Source organism: Colletes latitarsis, unplaced genomic scaffold (assembly GCF_051014445.1).
Source record: "Colletes latitarsis isolate SP2378_abdomen unplaced genomic scaffold, iyColLati1 scaffold0006, whole genome shotgun sequence".
Taxonomy (NCBI): domain Eukaryota; kingdom Metazoa; phylum Arthropoda; class Insecta; order Hymenoptera; family Colletidae; genus Colletes; species Colletes latitarsis.
In genome coordinates, this window is record NW_027488366.1 from 4992939 (window position 1) to 5003148 (window position 10210).

Genomic DNA, 10210 nt, shown 5'->3' on the forward strand with positions numbered 1-10210 from the left:
AAAAAACTAAAGATCTGGCCTACAAGTACATGAAAAAGGCGAAATCATGAGCGAGGTGTGGGCATAACACAGGCCTAAACTAGACCTAATCGGTGTTATCCTCTAAAATATTGATCGAAACCAGGTTTAATTGACTGTTTCACTGTGGTACCACATTACTACGTGATTCGAACCCGAAAAAACACAAGATCTGACCAACAAGTATATGAAAAAGGCAAAATCATGAGCGAGATGCGGCCGTAACCCAGGCCTATCCTAGACCTAACCGGTGTTATCCTCTAAAATATTGATCGAAACCAGGTTTAATTGACTGTTTCACATTATTACGTGATTCAAACCAGAGAAAACCAAGGATCTGGCCAACAAGTATGCGGTAAAGGCAAAATCATGAGCCACATGCGGGCATAACCCAGACCTGACCCAGACCTAATCGGTGTTATCCTCTAAAATATTGATCGAAAACAAGTTTAATTGTCTGTTTCAGTGTGGTACCACATTACTACCTGATTCAAACAAGATAAAACCAAGGTTCTGGTCAACAGGAATGCGGAAAAGGCAAAATCATGAGCCACATGCGGGCATAACCCAGACCTAACCCAGACATACCCGGTGTTATCCTCTAAAATATTGATCGATACCAGGTTTAATTGTCTGTTTCAGTGTGGTACCACATTACTACCTGATTCAAACAAGATAAAACCAAGGTTCTGGTCAACAGGAATGCGGAAGAGGCAAAATCATGAGCCACATGCGGGCATAACCCAGACCTAACCCAGACATACCCGGTGTTATCCTCTAAAATATTGATCGATACCAGGTTTAATTGTCTGTTTCAGTGTGGTACCACATTACTACGTGATTCAAACCCGAAAAAACCCAGGATCTGGCCTACAAGTATGCGAAGAATGCAAAATCATGAGCCAGATGCGGTCATAACCCAGACCTAACCCAGACCTAACCGGTTTTACCGACTAAAATACTGACCGAATCCAGCTTTAATTCACTTTTATTTCGTGGTACCACATTCCTATGTGATTCAAACCCGAAAAAACCAAGGATCTGGCCAACAAGTATGCGAAGAAGGCAAAATCATGAGGCAGATGCGGGCATAACCCGGACCTAACCCAGACCTAACCGGTGTTATCCTCTAAAATATTGATCGAAAACAAGTTTAATTGTCTGTTTCAGTGTGGTACCACATTACTACCTGATTCAAACAAGATAAAACCAAGGATCTGGCCAAAAAGTATGCCAAGAAGGCAAAATCATGAGACAGATGCGGGCATAACCCAGACCTAACCCAGACGTGACCGTTGTTATACTCTAAAATATTGATCGAAACCAGGTTTAGTTGACTGTTTCGCTGTGGTACCACATTACTACGTGATTCAAACCAGAAAAAACCAAGGATCTGGCCTACAAGTATGCGGAAAAGGCAAAATCATGAGCCAGATGCGGGCATAACCCAGACCTTACCCAGACCTTACCGGTGTTACCGACTACAATACTGACCGAATTCAGGTTTAATTGGCTGTCTCAGTGTGGTACCACATTACTACGTGATTCAAACCAGAGAAGACCAAGGATCTGGCCAACAGGTATGCGGAAAAGGCAAAATCATGAGCCACATGCGGGCATAACCCAGACCTGACCCAGACCTAACCGATGTTATCCTCTAAAATACTGACCGAATCCTGGCTTAATTGACTGTAACTGTTTGGTACCACGTTGCTACGTGATTCAAACCCGAAGAAACACAGGATCTGGCCAACAAGTATGCGAAGAAGGCAAAATCGTGGGCCAGATGTGGACATAACCCATTTCTAACCCAGACCTAACCGGTTTTATCCTCTAAAATATTGATTGAAACCAGGTTTAATTGACTGTTTCAATGTGGTACCACATTACTACGTGATTCAAACCAGAGAAAACCAAGGATCTCGCCAACAGGTATGCGGAAAAGGCAAAATCATGAGCCACATGCGGGCATAACCCAGACCTAACCCAGACCTAACCGGTGTTATCCTCTAGAATATTGATCGAAACCAGGTTTAATTGTCTGTTTCAGTGTGGTACCACAATACTTCGTGATTCAAACCCGAAAAAATCGAGAATCTGGCCAACAAATTTGCGAAGAGGGCAAAATCATGAGCCAGATACGGGCATAACCCAGACCTAACCCAGACCTAACCGGTGTTATCCTCTAAAATACTGATCGAAACCAGGTTCAATAGTCTGTTTCAGTGTGGTACCACATTACTACGTGATTCAAACCAGAGAAATCCAAGGATCTGGTCAACAGGTATGCGGAAAAGGCAAAATCATGAGCCACATGCGGGCGTAACCCAGACCTAACCCAGACCTAACCGGTGTTGCCGACTAAAATACTAACCGAATCCAGGTTTAATTGGCTGTCTCAGTGTGGTACCACATTACTACGTGATTCAAACCAGAGAAAACCAAGGATCTGGCCAACAAGTATGCGAAGAAGGCAAAATTATGAGCGAGATGCGGGCATAACCCAGACCTAACCCAGACATAACCGGTGTTATCCTCTAAAATATTGACCGAATCCAGGTTTAATTGTCTGTTTCAGTGTGGTACCACATTACTACCTGATTCAAACAAGATAAAACCAAGGATCTGGCCAAAAAGTATGCCAAGAAGGCAAAATCATGAGCCAGATGCGGGCATAACCCGGACCTAACCCAGAACTAATCGGTTTTATCCTCTAAAATATTGATCGAAAACAAGTTTAATTGTCTGTTTCAGTGTGGTACCACATTACTACCTGATTCTAACAAGATAAAACCAAGGTTCTGGTCAACAGGAATGCGGAAAAGGCAAAATCATGAGCCAGATGTGGACATAACCCATACCTAACCCAGACCTAAACGGTTTTATCCTCTAAAATATTGATCGAAACCAGGTTTAATAGACTGTTTCAATGTGGTACCACATTACTACGTGATTCAAACTAGAGAAAACCAAGGATCTGGCCTACAAGTATGCGAAGAAGGCAAAATTATGAGCGAGATGCGGGCATAACCCAGACCTAACCCAGACCTAACCGGATTTTCCGACTAAAATACTGACCGAATCCAGGTTTAATTGGCTGTTTCAGTGTGGTACCACATTACTACGTGATTCAAACCCGAAAAAACCCATGATCTGGCCTACAAGTATGCGGAAAAGGCAAAATCATGAGCCACATGCGGGCATAACCCAGACCTAACCCAGACATAACCGGTGTTATCCTCTAGAATATTGACCGAATCCAGGTTTAATTGGCTGTTTCAGTGTGGTACCACATTACTACGTGATTCAAACCCGAAAAAACCCAGGATCTGGCCTACAAGTATGCGAAGAATGCAAAATCATGAGCCAGATGCGGTCATAACCCAGACCTAACCCAGACCTAACCTGTGTTATCCTCTAAAATATTGATCGAAAACCAGGTTTAATGGACTGTTTCAGTGTGGTACCACATTACTACGTGAATCAAACCCGAAAAACCCCAGGATCTGTGCAACAAGTATGCGAAGAATGTAAAATCATGAGTTAGATGAGGGCATAACCCAGACCTAACGCAGGCCTAACCGTTGTTACCGACTAAAATACTGACCGAATCCAGGTTTAATTCACTGTTATTTCGTGGTACCACATTCCTATGTGATTCAAACCCGAAAAAACCATGGATCTGGCCAACAAGTATGCGAAGAAGGCAAAATCATGAGGCAGATGCGGGCATAACCCAGACCTAACCCAGACCTAACGGGTGTCATCCTCTAAAATATTGATCGAAACCAGGTTTAATTGACTGCTTCAGTGTGGTACCACATTACTACGTGATTCAAACCCGAAAAAACCCAGGATCTGGCCAACAAGTATGCGAAGAAGGCAAAATCATGAGCCAGATGCGGGCATAACCCGGACGTAACCCAGACCTAACCGGTTTTATCCTCTAAAATATTGATCGAAAACAAGTTTAATTGTCTGTTTCAGTGTGGTACCACATTACTACCTGATTCAAACAAGATAAAACCAAGGTGCTGGTCAGCAAGAATGCGGAAATGCAAAATCATGAGCCAGATGTGGACATAACCCATACCTAACCCAGACCTAAACGGTTTTATCCTCTAAAATATTGATCGAAACCAGGTTTAATTGGCTGTTTCGGTGTGGTACCACATTACTACGTGATCCAAACCAGAGAAAACCAAGGATCTGGCCAACAAGTATGCGGAAAAGGCAAAATCATGAGCCACATGCGGGCATAACCCAGACCTGACCCAGACCTAATCGGTGTTATCCTCTAAAATGCTGACCGAATCCAGGCTTAATTGACTGTAACTGTTTGGTACCACGTTACTATGTGGTTCAAACCCGTAAAAACACAGGATCTGGACATCAAGTATGCGAACAAGGCAAAATCATGAGACAGATGCGGGCATAACCCAGACCTAACCCAGACCTAACCGGTGTTATCCTCTAAAATATTGATCGAAACCAGGTTTAGTTGTTTGTTTCAGTGTGGTACCACAATACTACGTGATCCAAACCTGAAAAAATCCAGGATCCGGCCAACAAATTTGCGAAGAAGGCAAAATCATGAGCCAGATGCGGGCATAACCCGGACCTAACCCAGAACTAATCGATTTTATCCTCTAAAATATTGATCGAAAATAAGTTTAATTGTCTGTTTCAGTGTGGTACCACATTACTACCTGATTCAAACAACATAAAACCAAGGTTCTGGTCAACAGGAATGCGGAAAAGGCAAAATCATGAGCCAGATGTGGACATAACCCATACCTAACCCAGACCTAAACGGTTTTATCCTCTAAAATATTGATCGAAACCAGGTTTAATAGACTGTTTCAATGTGGTACCACATTACTACGTGATTCAAACTAGAGAAAACCAAGGATCTGGCCTACAAGTATGCGAAGAAGGCAAAATTATGAGCGAGATGCGGGCATAACCCAGACCTAACCCAGACCTAACCGGATTTTCCGACTAAAATACTGACCGAATCCAGGTTTAATTGGCTGTTTCAGTGTGGTACCACATTACTACGTGATTCAAACCCGAAAAAACCCATGATCTGGCCTACAAGTATGCGGAAAAGGCAAAATCATGAGCCACATGCGGGCATAACCCAGACCTAACCCAGACATAACCGGTGTTATCCTCTAGAATATTGACCGAATCCAGGTTTAATTGGCTGTTTCAGTGTGGTACCACATTACTACGTGATTCAAACCCGAAAAAACCCAGGATCTGGCCTACAAGTATGCGAAGAATGCAAAATCATGAGCCAGATGCGGTCATAACCCAGACCTAACCCAGACCTAACCTGTGTTATCCTCTAAAATATTGATCGAAAACCAGGTTTAATGGACTGTTTCAGTGTGGTACCACATTACTACGTGAATCAAACCCGAAAAACCCCAGGATCTGTGCAACAAGTATGCGAAGAATGTAAAATCATGAGTTAGATGAGGGCATAACCCAGACCTAACGCAGGCCTAACCGTTGTTACCGACTAAAATACTGACCGAATCCAGGTTTAATTCACTGTTATTTCGTGGTACCACATTCCTATGTGATTCAAACCCGAAAAAACCATGGATCTGGCCAACAAGTATGCGAAGAAGGCAAAATCATGAGGCAGATGCGGGCATAACCCAGACCTAACCCAGACCTAACGGGTGTCATCCTCTAAAATATTGATCGAAACCAGGTTTAATTGACTGCTTCAGTGTGGTACCACATTACTACGTGATTCAAACCCGAAAAAACCCAGGATCTGGCCAACAAGTATGCGAAGAAGGCAAAATCATGAGCCAGATGCGGGCATAACCCGGACGTAACCCAGACCTAACCGGTTTTATCCTCTAAAATATTGATCGAAAACAAGTTTAATTGTCTGTTTCAGTGTGGTACCACATTACTACCTGATTCAAACAAGATAAAACCAAGGTGCTGGTCAGCAAGAATGCGGAAATGCAAAATCATGAGCCAGATGTGGACATAACCCATACCTAACCCAGACCTAAACGGTTTTATCCTCTAAAATATTGATCGAAACCAGGTTTAATTGGCTGTTTCGGTGTGGTACCACATTACTACGTGATCCAAACCAGAGAAAACCAAGGATCTGGCCAACAAGTATGCGGAAAAGGCAAAATCATGAGCCACATGCGGGCATAACCCAGACCTGACCCAGACCTAATCGGTGTTATCCTCTAAAATGCTGACCGAATCCAGGCTTAATTGACTGTAACTGTTTGGTACCACGTTACTATGTGGTTCAAACCCGTAAAAACACAGGATCTGGACATCAAGTATGCGAACAAGGCAAAATCATGAGACAGATGCGGGCATAACCCAGACCTAACCCAGACCTAACCGGTGTTATCCTCTAAAATATTGATCGAAACCAGGTTTAGTTGTTTGTTTCAGTGTGGTACCACAATACTACGTGATCCAAACCTGAAAAAATCCAGGATCCGGCCAACAAATTTGCGAAGAAGGCAAAATCATGAGCCAGATGCGGGCATAACCCGGACCTAACCCAGAACTAATCGATTTTATCCTCTAAAATATTGATCGAAAATAAGTTTAATTGTCTGTTTCAGTGTGGTACCACATTACTACCTGATTCAAACAACATAAAACCAAGGTTCTGGTCAACAGGAATGCGGAAAAGGCAAAATCATGAGCCAGATGTGGACATAACCCATACCTAACCCAGACCTAACCGGTGTTATCCTCTAAAATATTGATCGTAACCAGGTTTAATTGTCTGTTTCAGTGTGGTACCACATTACTACGTGATTCAAACCCGAAAAAACCCAGGATCTGGCCAACAAGTATGCGAAGAAGGCAAAATTATGAGCGAGATGCGGGCATAACCCAGACCTAACCCAGACCTAACCGGTTTTACCGACTAAAATACTGACCGAATCCAGGTTTAATTGGCAGTTTCAGTGTGGTACCACATTACTACGTGATTCAAACCCGAAAAAACCCATGATCTGGCCTACAAGTATGCGGAAAAGGCAAAATCATGAGCCACATGCGGGCATAACCCAGACCTAACACAGACATAACCGGTGTTATCCTCTAAAATATTGATCGAAACCAGGTTTAATTGTCTGTTTCAGTGTGGTACCACATTACTACGTGATTCAAACCCGAAAAAACCCAGGATCTGGCCAACAAGTATGCGAAGAAGGCAAAATTATGAGCGAGATGCGGGCATAACCCAGACCTAACCCAGACCTAACCGGTTTTACCGACTAAAATATTGATCGAAACCAGGTTTAATTGGCTGTTTCAGTGTGGTACCACATTACTACGTGATTCAAAGCAGAGAAAACCAAGGATATGGCCTACAAGTATGCGGAAAAGGCAAAATCATGAGCCACATGCGGGCATAACCCAGACCTAACACAGACATAACCGGTGTTATCCTCTAAAATATTGATCGAAACCAGGTTTAATTGGCTGTTTCAGTGTGGTACCACATTACTACGTGATTCAAACCCGAAAAAACCCAGGATCTGGCCTACAAGTATGCGAAGAATGCAAAATCATGAGCCAGATGCGGTCATAACCCAGACCTAACCCAGACCTAAACGGTTTTATCCTCTAAAATATTGATCGAAACCAGGTTTAATTGGCTGTCTCAGTGTGGTACCACATTACTACGTGATTCAAACCAGAGAAGACCAAGGATCTGGCCAACAGGTATGCGGTAAAGGCAAAATCATGAGCCACATGCGGGCATAACCCAGACCTGACCCAGACCTAACCGGTGTTATCCTCTAAAATACTGACCGAATCCTGGCTTAATTGACTGTAACTGTTTGGTACCACGTTGCTACGTGATTCAAACCCGAAAAAACACAGGATCTGGCCAACAAGTATGCGAAGAAAGCAAAATCATGAGGCAGATGCGGGCATAACACAGACCTAACCCAGACCTAACGGGTGTCATCCTCTAAAATATTGATCGAAACCAGGTTTTATTGACTGTTTCAATGTGGTACCACATTACTACGTGATTCAAACCAGAGAAAACCAAGGATCTGGCCAACAGGTATGCGGAAAAGGCAAAATCATGAGCCACATGCGGGCATAACCCAGACCTAACCGAGACCTAACCGGTGTTATCCTCTAAAATATTGATCGAAACCAGGTTTAATTGTCTGTTTCAGTGTGGTACCACAATACTACGTGATTCAAACCCGAAAAATCCAGGATCTGGCCAACAAATTTGCGAAGAGGGCAAAATCATGAGCCAGATACGGGCATAACCCAGACCTAACGCAGACCTAACCGGTGTTATCCTCTAAAATACTGATCGAAACCAGGTTCAATAGTCTGTTTCAGTGTGGTACCACATTACTACGTGATTCAAACCAGAGAAAACCAAGGATCTGGTCAACAGGTATGCGGAAAAGGCAAAATCATGAGCCACATGCGGGCATAACCCAGACCTAACCCAGACCTAACCGGTGTTATCCTCTAAAATATTGGTCGAAACCAGGTTTAATTGTCTGTTTCATTGTGGTACCACATTACTACGTGATTCAAACCAGAGAAACCCAAGGATCTGGCCAACAAGTATGCGAAGAGGGCAAAATCATGAGCCAGATGCGGGCATAACCCGGACCTAACCCAGACCTAACCGGTTGTATCCTCTAAAATATTGATCGAAAACAAGTTTAATTGTCTGTTTCAGTGTGGTACCACATTACTACGTGATTCAAACCCGAAAAAACCCAGGATCTGGCCAACAAGTATGCGAAGAAGGCAAAATCATGAGGCAGATGCGGGCATAACACAGACCTAACCCAGACCTAACGGGTGTCATCCTCTAAAATATTGATCGAAACCAGGTTTAACTGACTGCTTCAGTGTGCTACCACATTACTACGTGATTCAAACCCGAAAAAACCCAGGATCTGGCCAACAAGTATGCGAAGAAGGCAAAATCATGAGCCAGATGCGGGCATAACCCGGACCTAACCCAGACCTAACCGGTTTTATCCTCTAAAATATTGATCGAAAACAAGTTTAATTGTCTGTTTCAGTGTGGTACCACATTACTACCTGATTCAAACAAGATAAAACCAAGGTGCTGGTCAGCAAGAATGCGGAAATGCGAAATCATGAGCCAGATGTGGACATAACCCATACCTAACCCAGACCTAAACGGTTTTATCCTCTAAAGTATTGATCGAAACCAGGTTTAATAGACTGTTTCAATGTGGTACCACATTACTACGTGATTCAAACCAGCGAAAACCAAGGATCTGGCCAACAAGTATGCGCAGAAGGCAAAATCATGAGCCAGATGCGGGCATAACCCAGACCTAACCCAGACCTTACCGGTGTTACCGACTAAAATACTGACCGAATCCAGGTTTAATTGGCTGTCTCAGTGTGGTACCACATTACTACGTGATTCAAACCAGAGAAAACCAAGGATCTGGCCAACAAGTATGCGAAGAGGGCAAAATCATGAGCCAGATGCGGCATAACCCGGACCTAACCCAGACCTAACCGGTTTTATCCTCTAAAATATTGATCGAAAACAAGTTTAATTGTCTGTTTCAGTGTGGTACCACATTACTACCTGATTCAAACCAGTGAAAACCAAGGATCTGGCCAACAAGTATGCGAAGAATGTAAAATCATCAGCCAGATGCGGGCATAAACCAGACCTAACCGAGACCTAACCTGTGTTACCGACTAAAATACTGACCGTATCCAGGTTTAATTGACTGTTTCAGTGTGGTACCACATTACTATATGATTCAAACCCGAAAAAACTCAAGATCTGGCCTACAAGTACATGAAAAAGGCAAAATCATGAGCGAGATGTGGGCATAACACAGGCCTAAACTAGACCTAACCGGTGTTATCCTCTAAAATATTGATCGAAACCAGGTTTAATTGACTGTTTCACTGTGGTACCACATTATTACGTGATTCAAACCAGAGAAAACCAAGGATCTGGCCAACAAGTATGCGGAAAACGCAAAATCATGAGCCAGATGCGAGTATAACCCAGACCTAACCCAGACCTAACCGGTGTTACCGACTGAAATACTGACCGAAACCAGGTTTAATCGACTGTTTCAATGTGGTACTACATTACTGTATGATTCAAACCCGAAAAAACACAAGATCT